This window comes from Chiloscyllium punctatum, chromosome 39, assembly GCF_047496795.1.
Source record: "Chiloscyllium punctatum isolate Juve2018m chromosome 39, sChiPun1.3, whole genome shotgun sequence".
NCBI classification, from domain to species: Eukaryota; Metazoa; Chordata; class Chondrichthyes; order Orectolobiformes; family Hemiscylliidae; genus Chiloscyllium; species Chiloscyllium punctatum.
The window spans coordinates 48,987,112-49,012,956 of NC_092777.1; the positions used below are offsets into that span (position 1 = coordinate 48,987,112).

Sequence of the window (25,845 nt, forward strand, 5' to 3'; positions counted from 1 at the left end):
CTTCACAGTTTTTTCGGCTATTTTGTGTAATTTACATGGTCCACCATTTGTTGCTTTCATGGAGCAAGCAGTTTGGTTTAGTTTCTTCTGATGTATGGCTCAATCCAGTTTGCATTGTCAATTCCTGGTATTTGGTACCTCAAGAGAGAAATTCACTGCGTTATATCCAAATAGTCACTGGCTGCTAAGTGTAAGCTGTGACAGTAATTCATTGCACTTTAATTCCCTTGGTTTCCTGACAAATACTTTATTTGAGGTCCAAATTGTTTTTACAACTTCAAGACATCAAGATCTGAATGTCTATTCTCTCTTCCTTTGAAGGTTCAGAGGGGAATATGAATCAGAGCAAAATGCATAATCCCTGAACACTCTGGGCATTTTAGCATGGCTGATTCACCCAACCTGCACATTTTTGGATTGTGGGAGAAAACCGGAACACCCGGAAGAAACCCATAATTATTGCAAAAGAGACACAATGGAGAGTGAATACTTCTTTTTGTTGTCTTCAAACATCCCGATTCCAACTATGGACCTTTCAGTTGTAATTGGACCATTGGAACGGAGTAGGGGAATGTAGTACAACAAGAGTAGATCATTCAGATCCTTAAGAGTGTTGTGTCACTCAGTAAGATCATAGCTGACTGTCAACATCAGGTTTAATTCCTCATACACCTCACTCCCCTAGACCTTCATCTGCCAGAACTTGTCACTCAGTCTTGAACAATACTAATCAATGACTGCCTGAGACACAGAAGTACATAGTCAAATCCCTCTCAAATTCACATAGACTCTCAGGATGGCAAGCACAGAAAATGCTACTTTTTGCATCAGGAGAACACAGGGTTCAATCATTAGCAAGAAGAAAAGGTAGGGAACTCAGTCCCAATTCAAACACGCTGGAGGAGAGGTGTGTAAATCACAGGGTAGAAAGTAATGCAGCACATATACATCCACGCTTGCCACATGTGACCAGTGCCACATATATTAAAACATCTTTTTAGAAAAAACATTTTGAAACAGTTTGCAGTACTCATTGAGGAAGGAAGGGGGAAAATCTGCAATAAGTAAATTGTAAAGCCTTGTGGCAGTGGCCTTCGACCCAAATTGCAGGGGGGTGGGTCTGAGTGGGTTACTCTTCAGAGGGTCATGTGCACTTGTTTCCACACTGCAGGGATTCTATGATTCTATTGAGTGGATTTCAGCTAAAAAAGAAACAGAACATGCTGGAAGAATTCAGCAGGTCTGGCACCATCGGTGGAGAAACAAACAGAGATAATGTTTCAAATCTGATTTGATTGTCCTGAAAGGAGCTGGAAAATGGCATATTTTATGCTGTAGACAGAGGGGGTGGAACAGGTTGTCAGGGTGCCCAGAACAAAAGACAGACAAAGTGCTAATGGTGGTAAAGGAGCAATGGAGATGTAAAATGGGCGTAAATGATCGATGTGAGAACAGACAAAGGGGACCACTTTGCGAAGAGCAAAGTCATCACAAACAAGATGGGTTGGCGGGGGGGGGAGGCGGAATGGTCGCTAAAGGGGGTCGGTGTTTGGGTGATGTAAGATACATGGAGGAGAGCGATCATGCTCCAAAGTTGCACAACGTAATTGTGAATAAATTACAAAATAGTGGGCGGCACGGTGGCACAGTGGTTAGCACTGCTGCCTCACAGCGCCAGAGACCCGGGTTCAATTCCTGCCCCAGGCGACTGACTGTGTGGAATTTGCACATTCTCCCCGTGTCTGCGTGGGTTTCCTCCGGGTGCTCCGGTTTCCTCCCACAGTCCAAAGATGTGCAGGTCAGGTGAATTGGCCATCCTAAATTGCCTGTAGTGTTAGGTAAGGGGTAGATGTGGGGGTATGGGTGGGTTGCGCTTCGGCGGGGCGGTGTGGACTTGTTGGGCCGAAGGGCCTGTTTCCACACTGTAAGTAATCTAAAAATACTTGACAATTAAAGCCAAACTAATTTTGGATTTCAAGTGTTTTTCCTATTAACAGCAACTGTTTACTGAATCTAACTGAGGGAATTAGATCATTCATACCTAGAACAATGGATTGGTTCGACAACTGAATACCAGTTGTGAGATTTGGAGAAAAAGAATAGGCAGTAATGTTAGAAAAATATACCTTTACACAGGAATTAGTTTGTACATGGAGTTCTCTTCCATAAACCATTGTTGAAGCCAAATTCCTCAAGTATCTTAAAAGGAACTGATTGCTCAAAAACTGAGAGAATTGAAGGTTGTGTTGGGGAATGAGCTGAAGGGAGATTAGATTAAATAGTTTATGTGAAGAATAATACTTATTCTGTCAAACATGGTTTAATGGCTTGTTGTTATGCTATAATATTATGATTTATCGAATATCAATTTATACTTTCCGATAAATAAAAAAGGGAACATTCAAAGCATTGCAGATCTGTCAACATCTGAAAAGATAAATAATCGATTAATGTTTGAGTACAGCCCCTTTAGAACTGGAAACAAAATGATTGATGGGTCGCTTTAGAGTACTGAGCAAATCAAAGAGAGAATATAAAGTAACCAGGAAATGTTAAGAGTCAGATTTCCAAAATTTTTATTTCTTTCATTTTATCCTCCAATGCCTTTTAAAGTTGGATAAGTTATTTCCATAGAAGAGGTTTAAAAAACGTACACAGTTCTTTGTCAGAATGTGAATGGAAAATGGTTTTACCATGGGGTACCTCTGATCGAATAATTGTGTGTGTGGAATTGTTTTGGATTCAGTGACTTGTTGCTGTTGTCACTCCCCTGAGTTGGAAATTGCTGCAATCAATCACCCGCATAACCATGTTCACTGTATCTGGACCACACAGCCCAATATGGAGAAGAATGCTCACAGAACCAATTAAAGATTAATAACAGCTATGCTCAAAACATTCAGATGTCTATCGGGATATTTTTAGTTGGCAAATTTTGATGTGTACTTTCACAGGGTGTTACAAATACATCCCCCCCATTGTTGGTCTTGTTTCCTATAGTCCAGTTCACTGTTTGTTGATCATAACTTTATGTGAGGAAATATTTCATGATATTGGTCTCTTATTTCATAATTGTGTTACTTAGTTCAGTTTTTGCAGTTAGATTGTCACGAAGTTTGCAGAATACAGGTCATAGAAATTAATTTGATTATGTGGTTAAATACCGTAAGTTCTGCATTGCTTGGACACATTTGTCTTCGCCTTCTGAGACTAGTTTGGTTCAGCTTAGTTCTTAGTTATTTCAATGCTTTTAGGGATCATCGAGTGATATAGAGGGAGGCCGTTTCTCTATTTTGCCCATGAGAGAGGTATCTGATACTCACTTCCCTTCAACTTTCACATAGATAGCACAATTTTGTTTCTCAAGAACATGTCCAATTCCTGTTTGAATGTTACTCATGAATCTGTTTCTGGCAGAGAGATCCACATCACAATGACTCACTTTGAAAAAAAACTACATCCCCATAATATCCTTCATTGCTCTTTTGGAAAATATCTTAAATTTGTGTTCTCTGTTTGCTGACCTTCCTCCCAGTGAAAGCAAATTTTCCTTATTTAGTTTAGAAAACCTGCTCATAACTTTATTACTGAGCACCTTTATTAAATCTCCCCTTAATCTCTGCAGTAAGGGGTGCAGTCTAATTCTTTGGTCTCAGCACATAACTAAAGTCCCTCATCACTAGTATTGCACTGTTTCTGTATTGCTTCCTCTCGTTGCAATCTTGATAGAGACCAGGAATTTTTATTTAATTCAAAAATATACTTTATCCATAAAATATTTTGATGGTCTGTACAGTTGGTCATGCCATACATACGTAAACATTTGCATACAGAGATCAGAATTTATCATTTGTATATACAGGGCTGTACATTTATCAATCATATGTCCATATATTTAGCTGAGGCGTCAGCAGAGCCCAAAAGACTGCGTGGGCCCCCTGTCCTTCTTAGGTAGGCAGATGTTACACGGTGGTCTTTCCCCACCGCGCCTTGGCGGCAGCTGCCCCAAGCTTCAGCGTGACCCTCAGCACGTAGTCCCGGACCTTGGAATGTGCCAGTCTGCAACACTCAGTCGGGGTCAACTCCTTCAGCTGGGAGATCAACAGGTTTCAGACCGCCCAGAGAGTGTCCTTCACCGAGTTGATGATCCTCCAGGCACAGTTGATGTTTGTCTCGGTGTGCGTCCCGGGGAACAGACCGTACAGCATGGAGTCCTGTGTCACAGAGCTGCTCGGGACGAACCTCGACAAACAACGCTGCATTCACCTCCAGACTTCTTCTGCATAGGCACATTCCAGAAGGAGGTGTGTGACAGTCTCGTCCCCACCGCAGCCACTTCGAGGGCAGCGTGCGGTGCGGCCAGCAATACTTTTCTTAGAATCTGAAAATCCAGTGTTCGTAAAGTAAAAGTCCTTCAGTTGAAAGATTTTAAACTCTTTTGGTGAAGATACATTTCAGTTGAACTTTGTTTGAAAGGGACGGTTTTTTTGCTGTCTGCAGAAACATTCTCAAATGTAAAAGCTAAGCTGCTTGAACACTGATCCCTATAATTAACTTTTGTTGTCCTTTTTTCTCCTGTAGTTTATCTCCAGGCAACCTGGTCACATGATCATTTATTGGATGCCAGGTGCTTTGACAGAAATCATATCTTCAAGAGACCTAGTTCTTAAAGGCACTGTCAGCACAGAGAAAAAAATAATACACCCCCCACACAAAAAAACCCACAAGGGCCACCACACCCAGTGTGCTGCTTTAAATGTATTTGTATTCATTTTCATTGGAAATTAATTCACCCACTTACGTCTTAATGTATTGTGTAATTTCGGAACTGTCCTTCCAGTCCCACTGCTCAGCCTGGTCTGGCATCATTTGCACATTTGACTGCTTTGCATTGAATTTGCATTGCATTCCAAGTTGATTTCGTAAATTAGAAGCAGCAGGAGTCCCAGCTATGCGCTCCGAACCATCTCTGCACTCGAGCGTAACTTCATTTAGGAGTCTTGGCTCATTCCTAACCTGCAAGCCGATTTTTGGAATGGTAGTGTATCATTGCTGGTAAGTTCAAGTTATCCTAACTCTGAACAGTGCTGGCCTTGATTACTCGATTCTCAGTTGTCCTTAACTTAATGACACCACAAGAAATATCGAGGTTGTCGCTGTTACTCAGAATGATGCCTCGTAGGCGATCTGGGAGGTTCAACAGCAGATGGAAATTCAAATCTAAATTGGGAAGTCAGTCCATATTGAACAGAACAACTGACTGTTCATTTCTTCATACTGATTCTGGGAGAATTGCTTGTTGCAAATGAATTGCATCCCAACACATGCTCACATTTCACGGAGCCTATGCTGAAAAATCAGCAGCGTTTCTGCATCCTTACGTGGTGGACATGATGCTGATGTTAAATAAAAACACACAAAGCAGCGAGTCCAACACTGCACTTCACATTTTGCACTCAATACATTAGCTGCTGAGTTTTGCCAGAGTCAAGAGATTTAAGAGTCTGTTTAGAGTTGTCCTGATCCAGGAAGCCACATATTTAGGACATGCTCATTTGATCAGCATGTGTTTCCTGAAGTGCAGATGTCTGGAGGAATGCCAGGGAATTCAGTGAAGCAAGCCTGCAGCAATGCAAATGAATACTGGGGTGATGGAAAGAAACAGACTGAGTGAACACATGACATTTCACAATTGGCAGAGTCTTGCATGACTGGGGGAGATGCAGCACACATTTAAATGTTCTGCATTTCCAGGTGAATTGTGACTTTTTCAATCTGCTGCCCATATCCTAACTGTTACCAGACTCTGTTCACCTGTTCTGCTGGCTGACTTATTTGGTTTGATCGATTGTAAAATGTTCGTCCATGTTTTTGAACTCCCCTCCCATAACTTCCCCATCTCTATTCCCAGAATCTCTTCCAGGCTTACAATCCGCTGATAGTTCTGTGCTGTTCCACTTCAGTTCACTTAAACATCCTAGATATTAACTGCATTTTAATTTTGATATTCCTTGTTGCAGTACTATTCCCACCCACATCGACAACACTTTCTCTGATATATCGGTGCTGCTTCCCTCACTCATCTGGAATTGGAAATGTTTATCGATTTTGCTTCCAATTTCCACCCTGCTCTCATTTTCATCTACTCCATCTCCGACTTTCCTTTATTGGTCAGAGTATTGAGTACAGGAGTTGGGAGGTCATGTTGCGGCTGTACAGGACATTGGTTAGGCCACTGTTGGAATAATGCGTGTAATTCTGGTCTCATTCCTGTCAGAAGGATATTGTGAAACCTGAAAGGGTTCAGAAAAGATTTACAAGGGTGTTGCCAGGGTTGGAGGATTTGAACAATAGGGAGAGGCTGAACAGGTTGGGGCTGTTTTCCCTGGAGTGTCGGAGGCTGAGGGGTGACCTCATAGAGGCTATAAATCATGAGGGTCACAGAGAGGGTAAATAGACAAGGTCTTTTTCCTGGGGTGGGGACTCCAGAACTAGAGGGCATAGATTTAGGGTGAGAGGAGAAAGATATAAAGGAGTCCTAAGGGGCAACCTTTTCACGCAGAGGGTGCTATGTGTATGGAGTGAGCTGCCAGAGGATGTGGTGGAGGCTGGTACAATTGCAACATTTAAGAGGCATTTGGATGGGTATATGAATAGGAAGGGTTTGGAGGGATATGAGCCAGGTGCTGGCAGGTGGGACGAGATTGGGTTGGGCTATCTGGTAGGCATGGACAGGTTGGACTGAAGGGTCTGTTTCTGTGCTGTAAATCTCTATGACTCTATGACTTTCTATGACTCCTCCCTTCCCTTCCTCAACATCTCTGTTTCCATTTATGGGGATAAGCTGGACACTAATATCCACTATAAACCCACTGACTCCCATAGTTACCTTGACTATTCATCCTCACACATTACTTGCTGTAAAGACTCTATTCCATTGTACCAACATCAACAAGGGGCCTCTGAAATGTCCACCTACTTCCTCAGCCGAGGATTCCCCAGCACTGCAGTTGACAAGGCCCTCAATAATCAAGAGCTCAAAGCCATCTTCCGGGTGAAGCAGTGCTTTACCTGCATTTCACTCAATCTAATCTATTGCATTCGTTGCTCACAATGTGGTCTCCTGGGTACATTGGGGAAACAAAGCTTAGACTGGGTGACTTCTTCACAGAACATCTAAATTCTGTTTGTTTCCAATTGCCTGCTACCTCAACATTCCAGCCTGCTACATGACCAACATCTCTGTCACAGGCTTGCTGCAGTGCTCCAGAGCAAGCTGGGAGAACAGCAGTTCATTTTTTGCTTGGCAACTCTGTGGCCAATATTCAATACTGGATTCAATATCAAGTTCAACAACTTTCGGTCTTGAGGCACCTTCTCTCATGTCCTTAGTCCAATCCCACACACCAGGTCTTGTTATCAAGTGGTCTGCTGTTACCTACAACCCATTCTTAGCTTCTAATAGTCTCCGCTAGTAGCTATTCATTCTCCTAGGCTAATCATTATCTTTGCATCTATCTGTCCTACTGTTCTTCTCTGTCCTTGGGCTCTATTTTCACCTATTGTTTATTCCTTATCCCCTCTCCTGCCCTATCTTCTGCATAAAAACCAACATTTTCCTTGCTACCATCAGCTCTGAGGAAGGGTCACTGGACCTGAAACATTACCTCTGATTTCTCTCCACAGATGCTGCCAGCTTTTCCAGCAATTCCTGTGTTTGCTTCTGATTCCCAGCATCTGAAGTTCTTTTGGATTTTATGTAATTATTGAATCATGGGGAATGTGCTTTCATTTGCTTAGCCCCTAACCTCCAGAATTCCCCATCTAAACCATTCAGTCTACCTCTCTCCCTTCATTATAAATCTTTTTAAAATCTAAAATCCCCTTGACCAAGTTGCTGGCCACCTGTCCTAGTATCTTCATATTTGGAGAAAGTGAGGACTGCAGGTGCTGGAGATCAGAGTTGAAAAGCGTCACGCTGGAAAAGCACAGCCAGTCAGGCGGCATCCGAGGAGCAGGAGAATCAATGTTTCGAGCATAAGCTGTGCATCAAGCAATCTCCATATAAGACTGAGTGTTGATTTTTGTTTATTAATGCTTCAGTGAAACAGCTTGGGATATTTTGTTACCCCATTAAAGTTGCTATCTTGGAGTGTATGGACGCAGAAGTTATGCTGCAGTTATACAAAACACTGATTAGACCCCACTTAGTGTACTGTGAGTTGATCTGGGCATCAGACCTTAGGAGGGGTATATGAGCCTTGGAGGGTGTACAGCATTGGTTTACAAGAATCATACCTGGACGTCAGGGGTTAAGGTTTGAGACTTTCTAAAAGTTAGGCCTGTATTCTCTAGAATTTAGAACTTTAAGAGGTGATCTGATGAAGTCTTCAAGATACTAACAGGAAAAGAAAGAGTAGATAAAGATAAACTATTTCCCCTGGTTCGGGTTTTTAGAACTGAAGGACATAGTCAGAGAGTTAGGGCTAGATTATTCAGGACAGATGTTAGAAAGCATTTCTGCACACAACAGGGTGGTAGATGTTTGCAACTCTCTTCCACAAGTGGATTTGACACAAGATTGTATTTAAACCTAAGGCAGATAATATTTTTGTTGAGTAAAGGTATTAAGGATATGGGCCAAAGGCACATTGATGGAGTTAGGCCACAGATCAGCCAAGATCTCACTGAATGGTAGAACAGGCTCAAGGGGCTGAATGGCCATGCTGTAGAAATGCAAGCTGTTGCTGAGCCCTTGAAAAGTGCCGGTGGAAAGAATACTCTGAGATTGACTAAGCTCCGTACTTCCTGATTGTCCATTGTATCAGAAAATAAGCCAGTTGTTAATCAGCTGTAGCACTGTATTATGATATGTTGCTTGCAGCAAAATAAAGACCTCCTGGAGTTTGAAACTCCACTGAATGGTAATTTACAGTGAAAATACAGGAATGTCAACTTGCAATGCCTGTTTGCCTTGTTACAATATTTATTACATATTAACACAGTCTTCATATTTTGGAGTTGTAGCAGTGCAGTTCGTGAATATACTTGAAACATCTCTTCACATTCTTCTGAATGTTTGACAGATTTGTAGAAATTCTGCCAGTGCTGCCTGTAATTGTGTTGTCTGCCATGCAGGTGAGAGCAAACTGATGATCTGTGCTGATGCTTACGGCAATTTTCATTAGCTTGTGAGGCGGCTTCTCACCATCAGAAGTTAGATTCCACTTCACAACAGGCCATGAATTTAACCACTAAGTTGCCATAGTCCTATCAGACCATAGGGCTGCTCTTTCATTAGACAGAGACAGACAACTGGTGGTTTAACCCAAGAGCCACCACACCTCAGGTGAGGGGAGAGGTTCAGATGGAGAGCCCCACATTGTGGGTGTTACAAACCAGCCAACTGAGCTAACACTTGGAAAGCTAAATTCTGCATTCCAACCTGCCACCACCTGTCTGTGCTTGGTATTAGCTGAAGATGAGAGGTGTTTCCTCCTTGTAGCAGTGAGATAGAAGACGTCATCAAAGAACTGTTAAACCTCTTTCTGTTTTATTGAATGAGTGTAAAGGTTGGTCTGGAACATGGCCACCTTGCTGAAATATAAATACAGCAACTGTCAGTTGATGATGCTTTGCATTTTACGTTGAAACATGGTGTATGAGTAATTCTTCCACATCACCTGGTCTTAATGTTTCTGTCCATCTTGATGTGAAAAGATATTTCACAATGTACAGCTACAGTATTATATATCTCACCTTCTCCATGGTGTACTTATATTGCAGAAACACTTATGAAGCAGTTCTCCATTATCAATGCCTTTTCTTTATTTCCTTGATAACACCAGGACAGACCGTTTCTGTGTGTGCCCATTCACGAGCAAAGCAATGGAACAAGTAAGTTTCGTGAGCACTACATGAGTGAAATGCAGGATGAATTTGTGCCTGGGATCCTTTAAGTTTCTGATCTTTCATTTTGCCTTTCAAGTTATTAAGTTACAACTGTGTGCTGCCTTAGAGGTTGAAGTAACATTCCTTTCACTTCACTTTGCTCCAGAAAAGAAAGGTGCACTGAGCGGAAGAACAGAGTGCCCTTGATTCCTGCGTTTATGGTCCCAGTTAATAATTGAGACTCTGTCACCCTTTGGTCACCTGATAGGGAATCTTGCACACAACATATTTGTTCCAAACGAAAAAATATCCACAAACTACTTCACAGTATTAGTAAACACCTCAATTAACTTGTTGCCCTGTGGTGAGTAGTGATACAAGGGAAAGCTTATTACTGAAAATTCACTCTTGAAGGTGACTGTCAGATGAGCCACCCTGTAGCAAGGTCCTTCAATCAGAGATGTTGAAGTTCTATAGCACAGTAATTGACCCAAACGTTGTATAGACAAGATAAATGTTTTTGCTTTATTGAAATTGTTTTTAAGAACATTGCTGCATGCTACGTAGTACAAAAATGTTACTGTATGCTATTTAGGTCCATAACTAATATGAGTTTGCAGGAATGATGCATTTTTATCTCTGGAGTTTCATATTTATGTATCCATGCATTTTTCACACTCACTTGGGACGGTGTTTCTGTTTTATGTTCCAAATTATTCTTATCAAGAAAAACAACAATCTGGAATAGCAGTGATCTTTCAGAGTAACTCTCCACACATTATATTAACATATGCTAAGGGAAAAGGACTCTTACATTTACACAATGACTTTCACAATCTTGTGGTGCCTTAGTGTTTTACTCTATCAGCAAATGCTTTTTTTGAAATGTAGACACTATAATGATGTTGAAAAAAAACAAAATGTTCTCTCAGTCCAAGCGAGCACTGGATGATATAAACAAATAGGTTTATCTTCTGTTAATACGCCTGGAAGCATCTGACGAGTTTTCTGACTATTTGTTCACTTTGGCTTTTTGTAAGGCAATTAAATAAACAGAAGTGCCCTGCTTGTGCCTTTTACTCATTGGCTGTCCAGCCCAGCAGAAGTAAGAGACTCGCTTTCTGTTCATTCCGTGGGGAAACAGACTCATTTATCAGATTTTGCCTGTCTATTTGTGCAGCTGCAATTCTTCCCTGTTTCTGTGGACTCTAATGTCTGGAAAACATTTACAGCAACAAATGCGAAAAACCTGCAGAGGCTTCACCTGAAATAGACACAATCTGGGAGATCTGATGTGGAGGGTAGGGAGAATCATCACTTTTTCAAGCTATAACTTTTGACAGCCAGTGCTGTCAGAATATCTCCTGAAAGAGCCATGACAGTTAAGACAGAATAATACCGAAGTGGCATCAATTAATTAAAATTGTTGTTAAACTATGGAAGGCTTTGCTACGTTATAACCATATGTTGCAATTATGTTTGTATTCTCAGCATTCAGGTGTTTTGTAGCCCTTCTCTAAATGTTTTTAAAAATTAATAACGATACAGACGTGTGATACACAGTGGTTAAGGGACTAATTTTACTCCTTCCTTTGTATTTCCAGAATGCATGTGTTTCTGAAATCTGGGTTATATTCTGCAATCTATCTAAGCAGCAGCACCATTTTATTCAGTGTGGATTCCTGCTGCCATCATTCAGCCACCAGTTTATCACGGTAGAAGCACAAAACAAAAACCAGAGGCTAACAAGACCCAGGGTGATCTGAAATGTGAGGATATTTGTCAGGATTGTTGTTGCTGTATTCTATTTTGCTGAGTTGAAGCAGTGTAATTTTGGAGGAAGCTGGTGGGAAGTGCCTGTGCAAGGACAGAATGTTGTCATGCGGGAGAACTTTGTGCCCACAAGTGATTTGAGTTGAATTCATTGCCAAAATGAGACCATGCCACCTGGTCCTGAGTCTTTGCTCCCAGGACAGCCGTGTGGGGCTGGGAAGATTCCAGCATCCACGAAAGTCAACCCTGGGAGAAAGTGCCCAGTAAGTTGGGATTTCCTGTTACACGTCAGACTGCGCAAACTGGAATGATGTGCAGAGGCTGGTCAGCAGAAGGGCAAGGGGTGATGACGGCATGGGTTGGCATAAGTTGGCAGAGAGGCTAGAAATCATCATGAGTGGCTAAAGGCATGGCACAAAAGACGGTCTTTGAGGTGCAAGTGGAGGGCATGGATTAACAAGGAGGATATGAACATTTATCGGGTGGGCAAAGGGGTTATTGCTTGCAGGGGGTATATGGGGTAATGGGATGTACTAGCGAGGTACAGGTTGCAGAGGTGTGCGAGGACAAAGATGATTTTTAAAATAAATCAATAAAACATAAAATGTCCCTGTACCCCCCTCCAAACATATCTTCACTTCCTACACCCTGTCACCTCCTTCATACACTCCCTATGCTCCTTCTATGTCAACCAGTGCCACCTTATGTCTGTACTGACCCTCATAACCACTCCTACCCTTCCTGCCAACCCGTACCTCGCTGGTACATCCCATTACCTCTCATACCTCCTGCAAGCTATAACCCCTTTGCCCACCCAATAAATATTCATGTCCTCCTTGCTAATCCATGCCCTCGACTTGTATCTCAAAGACCGTCTTATTGGATCATGTCTTCAGCCCCCCATGGTTATTTACAGCCCCTCTGTCAACCCATGCTCCCCATTGCCCTTTGCCCTTATGCTTAACGTGCCAACTTACCAAGAATTTACTAGGGCCAGACCTCAAGAAGCATGCTGGAATTATGCAATATAAAGTTTTGCCTGCCACAGTTTGTCTTCGAATGGCAGCTCATTCTTAGAAACAGAAATCTTTGTAATTCACTTCATTCAATTAAATAATCCTTTGCGACAGAGTAATTTTATTCAAGTGCATAATGCCTTTCAAAATAAAGCATTGGAATTCCCACTTCAACAAGCCGAGAAGCATTTTAGTTGTCTGTGAAATGGCAAGCACCCCACTGTAATCCTAGGAAGTTATGAATCTGTCAGCAGTACCAACCCAGGAATGGAAACCGTCAGAATTATATCAACGTATGTTATGAAATGGGAGAAATCAAAGTCAAAAAGTGTGGTGCTGGAAATGCACAGCTGGTCAGGCAGCATCCTAGGAGCAGGAGAATCGATATTTCAAACATAAGCTCTTCATCAGGAATGTTCCTGATGAAACGTTGACTCTCCTGCTCCTCGATGCTGCCTGACCGGCTATGCTTTTCCAGCACTACACTTTTTGTACATTATGAAATGGCAAGTAGTGATGTATTTAAACGTTGCAAGTATTTATTTCAAAAAATGAAAGCACAGCAGAGTAAAATACCTTGACAGTTTCAATAAGTCTCACAGTTCCATTGAGTTCATGCATTTTATCTTGAACCTTCTTGTTCATGTTTAACGACTCCAAAGGGCTTCTTACGTCTCTCAAAGATATTAGGGATGACATTCAAAGGGGTCGCTTACCTCCCCTGATGCTATTGTGGTTATTCAAAAGTGTCCCCAACTTTCAGATCTGCTCCTACGAAGCCTCAAATGTGCACCTCATATTTCACATACCTGGGTCACCAAGATCTCACATGAGTGGAGGCAGTTAATGAGTCTAATGGGCATCTGACTCGGAAAGCCCTCATTCCCATCAAAGCAAAATGCTGTTGATCCACAAAGTCTGAAAATAAAACCAGAAAATGCTGGTCAAACACAGCATGTCTGGTAGCATCTGTGGAGAGAGGTACAGATTTATCATTTCAATTTAGCATTTCCACATCCCAATTTCTGTTCCCATGAAAATAGTTGCTGTATTTAGAGTTGAATGTCATTGCAAGCAACTAAGCCCAGGACTTATTTGAAATTGGTTTTGAGCCCTTGTCAGAGTCGAAAGTGTAGCGCTGGAAAAACCCAGCAGATCGGGCAGCATCCAAGGAGCAGGAGAGTCGACGTTTCGGGCATGAGTCCTTCATCAGGTTTCCTGCTGCTCAGATGCTGCCTGACCTGCTGTGTTTTTCCAGCGCCATACTTTTCGACTTTGATCTCCAGTCCTCACTTTCTCCTTGAACCCTTGTCAGCTGTAGATGAGCTCAGCACTTAGCACTTGGCAGCTAGCACAGCTCAGCTCTGCTTTGTGAGCAAATTACAGTTCTCTGAATAGAAGGTAAGAATGACAATAAAACAACCTCCCTGTGTTTGCAGAGTGTGAGGCATAGATACCAGTGGCCTTGAGTCTGGAAGTCACATGCAGTGACTGTTCAGTCTAGTATGTACAAGTAACATTTGGCGACATTTATATTGTATAAAAAGTGGTTGGAATTTTTCCATTTGCCATCATGATTTCGCAATAAGAGGTTACCTGAGTACGAGGGATGACAAAACCATTTTCCGGCAGTCAGAAGGCATTTTGACTCCCAGTATAACTCTCTGCTTCCTCAGCAGCAGAGCTGGTATGTAAAGACAGTGTCTACGTAATGGATACCATGCAAGGTTTGTGAACGTTTGTAGCTCAGGTTGAGATTTAGGGTGTAGGTTTGCTTGCTGAGCTGTAGGTTTGATAGCCAGGTAATGAAACGTCTGGATAGGTAACATCATCAGTGGCGACCTCCAAATGAAGCGAAGCTGTTGTCTCCTGCTTTCTATTTATATCTTTCTCCTGGATGGGGTTCCTGGGGTTTGTGGTGATGTCATTTCCTGTTCGTTTTCTGAGGAGTTGATAGATGGCATCTAGATCTATGTGTTTGTTTTTGGCGTTGTGGTTGGAGTGCCAGGCCTCTAGGAATTCTCTGGCAGGCCTTTGCTTGGCCTGTCCCAGGATAGATGTGTGTCCCAGTCGAAATGGTGGGTTTTTTTCATCCATGTGTAGGGCTACGAGGGAGAGAGGGTCATGTCTTTTTGTGGCTAGCTGGTGTTCGTGTATCCTGGTGGCTAACTTTCTTCCTGTTTGTCCTACGTAGTGTTTGTGGCAGTCCTTGCATGGAATTTTGTAGATGACGTTGGTTTTGTCCATGGGATGTAGTGGGTCTTTTAAGTTTGTTAGTTTTTGTTTGAGAGTGTTGAGAGTGAGAAGAAAGTTAGCCACCAGGATACACGAACACCAGCTAGCCACAAAAAGACACGACCCTCTCTCCCTCGTAGCCCCACACACAGATGAAAAAAACCACCATTTCGACTGGGACAACACATCTATCCTGGGACAAGCTAAGCAAAGACATGCCAGAGAATTCCTAGTGTCCTGGCACTCCAACCACAATGCCATAAACAAACACATAGATCTAGATGCCATCTATCAACTCCTCAGAAAACGAACAGGAAATGACATCACCACAAACCCCAGGAACCCCATCCAGGAGAAAGATATAAATAGAAAGCAGGAGACAACAGCTTCGCTTCATTTGGAGGTCGCCACTGATGATGTTACCTATCCAGACGTTTCATTACCTGGCTATCAAACCTACAGCTCAGCGAGCAAACCTACACCCTAAATGGATACCATGATTTCCCAATAGACGTGCAAAACCATTTATCAAACAGTTTATTTGTGTTCATCCACTTCTGCTTGTTCTGTTAGTCTTTTGATAATTTTCCAAAAGACTTCTCTGATGGCAGATTTCCCTCTTCTAGAAAGTGCTAGACATAGAGATGTACAGCATGGAAACAGACCCTTCAGTCCAACCTGTCCATGCCTACCAGATAGCACAACCCAATCTAGTCCCACCTGCCAGCACCCGGCCCATATCCCTCCAAACCCTTCCTATTCATATACTCATCCAAATGCCTCTTAAATGTTGCAATTGTACCAGCCTCCACCACTTCCTCTAGCAGCTCATTCCAAACATGTACCACCCTCTGTGTGAAAAAGCTGCCCCTTAGGTCTCTTTTATATCTTTCCCCTCTCACCCTAAACCTATGTCCTCAAGTTCCAGACTCCCCGACCCCAGGGAAAAGTCTTTGTCTATTTACTCTATCCATGCCCCTCATAATTTTGTAAACCTCTATAATGCCACCCCTCAGCCTCCGACGCTCCAGGGAAAACAGCCCCAGACTGTTCAGCCTCTCCCTGTAGCTCAGATCCTCCAACCCTGGCAACATCCTTGTAAATCTTTTTTGAACCCTTTCAAGTTTCACAACATCTTTCTGATAGGAAGGAGACCAGAATTGCACGCAATATTCCAACAGTGGCCTAACCAATGTCCTGTACAGCCGCAACATGACCTCCCAACTCCTATACTTAATACTCTGACCAATAAATGAAAGCATACCAAATGCCTTCTTCACTATCCTATCTACCTGCGACTCCACTTTCAAGATGCTATGAACCTGCACTCCAAGGTCTCTTTGTTCAGCAACACTCCCTAGGATCTTACCATTAAGTGTATAAGTCCTGCTAAGATTTGCTTTCCCAAAATGCAGCACCTCACATTTATCTGAATTAAACTCCATCTGCCACTTCTCAGCCCATTGGTCCATCTGGTCCAGATCCTGTTGTCATGGAAACAGACCCTTCAGTCCAACCTGTCCATGCCTACCAGATAGCCCAACCCAATCTAGTCCCACCTGCCAGCACCCGGCTCATATCCCTCCAAACTCTTCCTATTCATATACCCATCCAAATGTCTCTTAAATGTTGCAATTGTACCAGGCTCCACCACTTCCTCTAGCGGCTCATTCCATACACGTTCGCTGTCCACTACACCTCCAATTTTGGTGTCATCTGCAAACTTACTGACTGTACCTCTTATGCTCGCATCCAAATCATTTATGTAAATGACAAAAGGTAGAGGGCCCAGCACCGATCCTTGTGGCACTCTCACTGGTCACAGGCCTCCAGTCTGAAAAACAACCCTCCACCACCACCCTCTGTCTTCTACTTTGAGCCAGTTCTGTATCCAAATGGCTAGTTCTCCCTGTATTCCATGAGATCCAACCTTGCTAATCAGTATCCCATGGGGAACCTTGTCGAATGCCTTACTGAAGTCTATATAGATCCTATCTACTGCTCTGGCCTCATCAATCTTCTTTGTTACTTCTTCAAAAAACTCAATCAAGTTTGCATGATTTCCCACGCACAAAGTCATGTTGACTATCCCTAATCGGTCCTTGCCTTTCCAAATGCATGTACATCCTGTCCCTCAGGATTCCCTCCAACAACTTGCCTACCACTGAAGTCAGGCTCACTGGTCTGTAGTTCCCTGGCTTGTCTGTACCGCCCTTCTTAAACAGTGGCCCACGTTTGCCAACCTCACCTGTGACTATCGATGATAGAAATATCTCAGCAAGAGGCCCAGCAATCACTTCTCTAGCTTCCCATAGAGTTCTCTGGTAGACATTATCAGGTCCTGAGGATTTATCCACCTTTGACCATTTCAAGATATCCAGCACTTCCTCCTCTGTAATCTGGACATTTTGCAAGATGTCACCATCTATTTCTCTACAGTCTATATCTTCCATGTCCTTTTCCACAGTAAATACTGATGCAAGATATTCATTTAGTATCTCCTCCATTTTCTGTGGCTCCACACAAAGGCCACCTTGCTGATCTTTGAGGGGCCGTATTCTCTCCCTAGTTTCCCTTTTGTTCTTAATATATTTGTAAAAACCCTTTGGATTCTCCTTAATTCTATTTGCCAAAGCTATTTCATGTCCCCTTTTTGCCCTCCTGATTTCCCTCTTAAGTATACTCCTACTTCCTTTATACTTTTCTGAGGATGAGTGGGTAGAAAGTACAAAGAGTTTGAATTTTTAGCCAGATGTCAAAGAGATCAACCATATTGAGTATATGCAGTAAATATAAACACATGAGCTAAGCACATTCCAAGGAACAATATTAAAGAATTAATAGGTTCACAATACTTAAGTGCAAGTGTGCTGACATCAGCAGTGGCTCCAAGACTAACAATGGGAACATTACGGATAAATGGGGGGAATGTCACAAATCTGTTTTTTATTAATTCATTCACAGGATGAGGATGTCACTGGCTAGGCCAGCATTTGTTGTCCATCCTTTAATTGTCCAGAAGGCAGTTCAGAGTCATCAATATTGTTGTGGATCTGGGTCACATGTAGGCCAGACCAGGTAGGGATGGACATTAATATACCAGATAGGTTTCCCTGACAATCGACTCACAGTCATCATCAGTTTCTTAATTCTAGATGTTTATTGAATTCAAATTCCACTATCTGCCATGATGGGATTCAAACCCAGGTCCCCAGAACATTAGCTGAGTCTTTGGATTAACAATCCAGCGAAAATACCACCAGGTCATTACTGTCTCCTGCTACCTAGTATTGTGGTATGACTGCTTTAAACTTTAACAGTGTTTTACTACTGAATTGCTGCATGACTTTTAACTGCATAACACTTAAAAGAGACACCCAGGGAACAGCATTTGGTGAGTTTCCTGTTGAACATCTAACTTCACTGACGTCGCTTGAATCTTTCTGTTTGTGTGTCTTCATGAAGACACATTAATATGCAGACACCAAAAGTACCTAATGAAAGGAATCTATCACCTTACCTTATGAAAGATTTACCGAAATTCATGCAAGGAGAAATGATGGAGCTGAATCTGTGAACTTATGCAGTCTGATTCAAGGAATGATAAATGGTACAAATCTGAAATGAAAATCGCATGCTGTAAATGCAAGACAGGCTGAGAAATATAAATTTATCTCGAATGATTCTTCAACAAAACAATCAAACTGAAAAAATGCATTTATAGATTTAATAAGGACTTAACATACTGTAAATTTATACTGGATTAGTGGTGCTGGAAGAGCACAGCAGTTCAGGCAGCATCCAACGAGCAGCGAAATCAACGTTTCCAAATTTATGTTCTAATCAGCAAGGACCCTGAAAGGGTGGATGGAGATTTGATGGTGTTACAACTTCTAATATTTTTCTTGCTTTCTTCGATATGGATGGTTGAATCCATGCAGCTTGTTAAGGTGAAAGTCTTCTTTCTCTGAAGGATGGAAATGAATTATGTTCAGGCAGTCACAACTCACCTTGGTGTCATTGGCTTTGGATACAAAGATATTGCACTAATTGCCATTGAAGTGGCTCTTGTTAATCAAAACATATGGATGTCTGATGTGAAAATTGGAAAGGTCAGACTCATGCATTTTGGGTTGATCCTCTGAGGCCAGGAGGATTTTCGATAATCGGGGGATCTTTGGTTCACGTATAAAGTGTACTTTTCCGAGCCTGAATGAACTTGGTACTAACATTGGATGCAGGACGTGGAAAATATTCCCTTTGTCATCTTTATAATAAGTGAAGATAAAAGCTTAGAACATCATATTCCGACAAAGAAAAAGTTGTATGTTTCTTAGCAGTTTCAACCGATTCTTCTTGTGTTAAAACCATGAGGGAAATATTGCTGTTTGTCAGGAGTAATCATCTTAATAGAAATAATATGCACTTATGGAAATAAATTGATTCTGGAACCCTGTTCAACCACTGAGATGTTTTTACTTTTATTCCACTGAACAAAAGTACCTCACCAACATTATCTGGACCCTGTTATCAACTGGGCTACTGACAGGCTTTCAAGACTTATTTCTTTGGTGCCTTTTCATTTAGCATTTTAAAATCCAAAAGCAATGGAACACACAATCTGGATACATTTTCTGAACAATGTGTTTGAAAGCTATTGCCATGGGGTCCATCATCAATTTCTGCTGAGATTTTGACCAGCAAATTTTTTAATGCTGGAAATGCGATAGCCCTGTCCTCGTTAAATTGTACTTGGTGTGAAAGGTCTGTGTAAAGTTCTTGATTTACAAAATTTAATTTTAAAAACTGAAGCATTCTTTATGTCCCATCTATTCCATTTTGTTTTGAATTACACCCGCAGGTGATAGCCTGCTCATAGGAATGAAGGAAAATGAAAAAGATTGTAGAATTATATTGTTCCACACCTCTGTCAGCAATATCAGTAAATGTCTAAAGGCATAGCATCTGAACCATTTACATGCTTGTTAATCTCTTTCCGGCTTTGCATTAAACAGTGATTTATGTGTAAAATGTGAGCCTTCCTCTAAATTGTTTGTGCCCTCTTCATTTGATTTTTCTGTCTTGTCCTCATTTAATCTCACTCAACATTATCATCTTCTCTATCCGTCAGCATGACTTGTGTTACCAATGTAACTATCTCCTAAAGGTTTCAATCATCAACAAGGCCCCCTCTGATCTCTTGCATGTGTCTTATCTCATCTCTCTCTCCCTGCTTTCATGGCAACACCACCATAGCCACTGTTTTGCTTTGAAGATATTTGACCCTCAGTTTCCTCATCAACTCACTTTCACTCAGTCTTTTGGTACTCTGCCCAAAACCGTACTGCTGCCAAGATTAGTTTGAACAACCTCCCTCTTCACCCACTACTTTCATTCTTTCACCTTCCATAAATGAATTGTTATTGCCCAGATTACATTCAATGCCTCCATGTTCTCTGCGTTCCAGTTGCTTTGTATGTGTGTGACTTGGCTATTCTTCTTAATGTTCATAGAATCCCTACAGTGTCGGAACAGGTCCTTTGGTCCAAGAAGTCTACACCGACCCCTCTGAAGAGTAAACCACACAGACCCATTCCCCTCCTCTATTATCCTACTTTCACCCATCCCTGAACACCATGGGCAATTTAGCATGGCCAATTCACCTAACCTGCACACCTTTGGTCTGTGGGAAGAAACCGGAGCACCCGGAGGAAATACGGAGACACGGGGAGAATGTGCAAATCCCACACAGACAGTGACCCGAGTCTGGAATTGAACTTGGGTACCTGGCGCTGTGAGGCTGCAGTGCTAACCACTGAGTCACCGTACCACCCTTTATTCAGGGTAAATATTTGGTAGGGGAATGGGTATGGGTGTGTTACTCTTTGGAGGGTTGTTGTGGAGTTGTTGGGCCGAAGGGCCTGTTTCCATACTGTAGAGAACCTAATCTAATGTTCTTTAGAGTTTGTTTTTTTTTCAATATTTCAGGTGCTTTCCCTTTCCCAAATCTATAGAATCACTGAATTGTTACGGTGTAGAAGGCTATTCAATCCAACATGTCAGCACCGACTTTCTGAGTGTTATGATTTATTGCCAATCTCATGCCTTTTCCCCATAATGCTGCATGTTGTTTCTTTTTAAATAATTATTCAATGCCTTCTTGAATGTCTGGATTGACACTTCCAGGTAGTGCAAACGAGACACCAGCTACTTGCTGTGTGGAAAAGTTGTCTGTCACCTTGCTTCTGCTTCCTTGCGAAATGCTTTAGCGCTGTGCCGTCTGGTTCTCAATCCTGTTTTCTGAACAAAACCAGATTCTCCCTTACACGAGCAAATCCAGGAGATACTGGATAAACTCAGCAGGTCTGGCAGCATCGGTGGTGAGAAAGAGTTAACATTTTGTGTTTAGTATGCTTTTTCCTCAGAACTCAGACGTTTTTTCAGAGCTTTATACAGTTTCCCCCTGTCTACTCTGTCCAGACCCCATCATGACTTTGCAGACTTGTAGCAAAACTCCAAACCTGCAACCATTTAGAAGACCAGGGTAGCAGATATAAAGGAACGCCATCCCCTCTAAATCACTCTTCATCCTGACTTGGAAATACATCCTCGTTCCTTCATTGTTGCTGGGATCAACATCATGGAGTCCCATCCTTAATTGCGTAGTAGGTCTCCAAACAGTGTGTGGACTGCAGCGGCTCAAGAAGGCAGCTCAATACCACCTTCTTCTCAGGGACAACTGGGATGGGCACTTGTGAGCCAAATGAGTTAAAAAAAACATGTTTTCTTTCTTAGCTTAAATTACCTCTCCTTCAACATCCAGAGATGCTTTGCACTTGTTGTTCTACCTTTCCCTTTTGAAGAAGTATACCTTAACTGTGCTCAAACTATTGCCTATTTGAGAGTAGCTCATTGTGCTTCTTCTGTTTTATTTCCCAGTCTTTGGTTCCATTCTATCTGCCCAGCTCTGTTCTTGCCCCTTTGAAGCTGTCTGTCTGCCAGTTGATGATTCTTAATTTGGATTGGTCGGTGTAATCTTCTGCCAATAATCCCATGCCTTATGATCCATTGATCACTGTGTCCTAAGGCAATAGAATTCTGTAGTCAGAAGAGAACACTTAATTAGGAATCTAGTCCCATTAATGCGTTTGATTGGTTGGCTAATATTTTTTACTCAACCAAAAATCAAACTGACTTACGTTTATTTCTACTCCACAACCGAGATTTCACTGCTCTTTTCAGCGGACTAATGCACAGTCATTAACTAAGCAATTGCACCAATTCTTAATCAACAGGGAACAAGTGAGGACTGCAGATGCTGGAGATCAGAGTCAAAAAGTGTTGTGCTGGAAAAGCACAGCCGGTCAGGCAGCATCCGAGGAGCAGGGACAACTGATAAAGGGCTTACGCTCAAAACGTCGACTCTCCTGCTTCTCAGATGCTGCCTGACCGGCTGTGTTTTTCCAGCACCACACTTTTCGACACCAATGTTTAATATTTGGTCAAGTCACTGATGGGGATGATCTTTGAGGATTATTATTTATTCAATAATTACAATAAAGACAGAGCAGGTCTCAGTCAAACAACGGAATTGACTTTATTTATGATGGATTCTAGATTCAGAAGCTCTTGAAAATATTGTTCAGGTGTGAGCTTATCAGTCGATCAGCTGCTGATTTGGTGGACTTCCAGATAAATTCTGCAGCAGGCAGATGGCTAAGCTTCTCCCAAATTGAATTGGTATCACTGTTCTCACAGAAGTGGTCCATCAAGCAGATGGAAATAATTTTAAACTGGTAGGAACAAAGGAAAGATGCTGTTTATGATTAATGTAAAGAAGGAAATGTAGGTGAAGCAACAGAGTGTTACAACACAGGGTAAACCTTCCTGCTTAATTTAAAACCAGCAACACAGAAAAGATTTATCCCATGCAGTAATCTGTAAATGTTCACGTGGCCAAAAGCCATGTAAAGTAAAACTTAACAACTTTATTTCTTGTATAACAGGGAATAATTAGCTAACCACTATTTATAATTCTTTCTCTCATCTAGCTTTTACCATCCCTTCTATAATACTAGTCTGATAATACGCCCAATTAAGATTTACAAAATAACACTTATCTCAAAACCAGGCAGCTGTGTAGGTTCTTGTTCCCAGATCTTCCTGTATCTTCTTTTTCCCTTGTGAGGAATTTCTGTGTTACAGGTTACTGATCGAAAAGAGACTTTCAAGAGAGATTTTTTTTTCAAACATCTATTACATGCTAGGACTTGGCAGTTATCCTCACAACTGTTCAATTTTCCCCCGGTCTTACATCCCAGAGCATCAGGTTGTGTCATTGGCTTTTAAGATTGTCAATCTACTCAATTCCAACTTGATTGGAAATTGGTATTTTTTCTGGGTATAATTTAAACTGATTGGCCAAATTTGAATTTGTTTTTGTTTCCAGGCAATGAACTACTCGAGTTGTTCAACCCAGTGTTACATACATGGTTGCCTTATTGAGAACACATGGTGCTGTGTCTGGTTGTTCTGCTTTTAACTCTCTTAAAGGTACACTCACATATTCATAACAAGAGCAACTTTGGGGAGGAATCCTAGACAACTGGAAGTATGGTCAGTAGAAATGCAGAAGATTACGAAGAAATTGATTGTCCATTTATAAATGTTGCATTGTCCCGAACTTGATAATAAGCAAAGGCATGGTTAAAAAAAGATATTCCCAATGGCTCCGTTACTTGGTCCCATTTTCATTAAAAGCTTAAAATTGGCAAATTATGAAAGCAGCCCCTAAAGGTTGAATATCAACACCACAGTTTCTGAGGTAGGAGCTACATCCAACCTTTTTGTATTGAGCTTTGACATTCAGGGAATTTCTTGCCATGTAGTGACATATATAGTATTCGTTCAAGGAAACCTGCACTGCTAATGGAGGGAGAGGATTCCAATCACAAAAGACTCCCCAGGAGAAGAAATTCTTCCTCATTTTGATCTCAAGCAGGAGGCCCACAATTTGAAACTGTACCCCTTTGCTCTCGATATCCCTTCACGTTGTCAAACCCTGAGCGTCTTCTATTCAAATAATATGATCGCTCATTCTTCTAAAATCCAGTGAATAGATGTCCAGACTCCCCACCCTAACCACTAGGACAAACTTTTCATTCCATCAATCAATTATGGAATTTTCTCTGAACTATCTGTAATGTATGTCTGTACCTCCCTAAATAAGCTGATCAAACTCTGATCAAAACATTGGTCTTACCAAAACTGTGTACAGTTTATTTATTTTTACAGTTTACATTTACAGTTTATATTTATTGTAGTACAGTTCAAAGATAGTTGCAATAGAACTACAAAATAAGATTGTTTTAAGGGTTCACATTTTTCATTGATTTTACAAATTTAATGAGCACAGCGATGAGATTAAGACATTGCATTTAATGTTTTCTGTTCAGTCGATGTAGGAGATGTAAAATTTGCATGAAAATATGATCATTTACTGAGTCTTGCCCTCATTGATTTTCAAACTGAATGCACTTGGACAATTAAATAAGAAATTTGCTGATGTAATAGAGTTTGTTTTTGAAACTATTGCAGATAGAGACAGAAACAATTATTCCTATTGAGCACTGCAAGGTAGCATGAGAAATAATGAACAAAAGATAATAAGATGAGTCATGTGTAAATCATGGAGTCAGTGTGACCATGCATTGTGGCTGATATGTAATTGTGGTTATCTTTAGCAACTGTTTGCCATTTAAAAGTTTGTGTATGAAGGGAATTGTTTTTCAAGTAGTCTGTGTTCAAGCTTCTCAGATCTGCTTTCTTTAAAGAAAAGGAACACCAAGTGCATGAAGATCACATTCAGGGCATTTGTCCCTAAAGATCCATGACACATTTCATAGGATGGTTGCAGCAATGAAAAGTTAGGATGAGGAGTTTGGGCTTTTACGTCTGGTCCTAGACGGTGGTGGAGTATAGTTCCTGTGCCGGAGTTTATCCACTCTGACTGCTTTCCTTTTTCTTATTTATTCCTCTTTTTTTACTTACCTTGTCCCTGAGCTTGGATAGCATCGGTGGCAGTGAGAGCTTGGAGCGCGGGCATCGAGTGGTCTCAAGCCAAGCCTAGAGTGTGCACCTCAGGCAGACCTACCGCGGGTCCCGAGTGGGCCCAGTGTGGATCTCAAGTGAGCCCCTACATCCTTTTCCGGAGCAAGCGCAGGACCTGAAATTGGCAGATGACACATTACAGAGGCAACATTGGTGAGGGAGGCCCATTGGTAAAAGATGCCGCCTGAGGATCGGTGACTTTGTTGTTGGTTAGGTCCGGTGCTGGCGGCAGTGAACCAGTGGCGGAAGGGCATCACAGCAACATTGATGAGGTGTGCCCAGTGCTGAGAGGCATAACTTTCACATTGGTTGGTCTGCCGAGGCAGTGGTGAAGGAGTATCGGCCCAGCGGCAGAGGAGGCACCTGAGGATTGGCCACTTTGATGTTGCTTGGGTCTAGTGTAGATGGCGGCAGAGGGATGGAGACGCAGGCGTTGCTGATGGTGATGAGCTGGCTCAGGCCTGATGGACAATCTTCAAGCTACGTCCTTTGTCTTCTTCTTTATTCATAAATTATTCAAAATGGCATCTGTTGCGACGACAAATGAAAAAAGATTTTCTGTATTTATTGTATTCTTAATGTAAAATACATATGATAATAAAATCAAAATCAATCAACAAATTCCATGTCTTAACCACTGCCTGAATAAAATGCCAGAATTTGCTATTAGTAATTGTCTTATATTTCTGGCCATTAGTTTTGGGGTCACCTGCAAATGTAAACTTCTTCTCTGTGTTTGCTTGTTCAAATCTGAGCAATAGATGATTGTTATCCAACAGCCACAACCATCTTCCTTGGTACTTGCCATTCCTGGTAGGAA

General features: G+C 41.8%; 1 protein-coding gene across 2 annotated transcripts in view; it reads left to right on the forward strand.

Moving 5' to 3' along the window:
* LOC140464045 (zinc transporter ZIP11-like) overlaps positions 1-25,845 on the forward strand; it is a 765,315-nt gene that overhangs the window by 496,898 nt on the left and 242,572 nt on the right. The window lies entirely within an intron of this gene.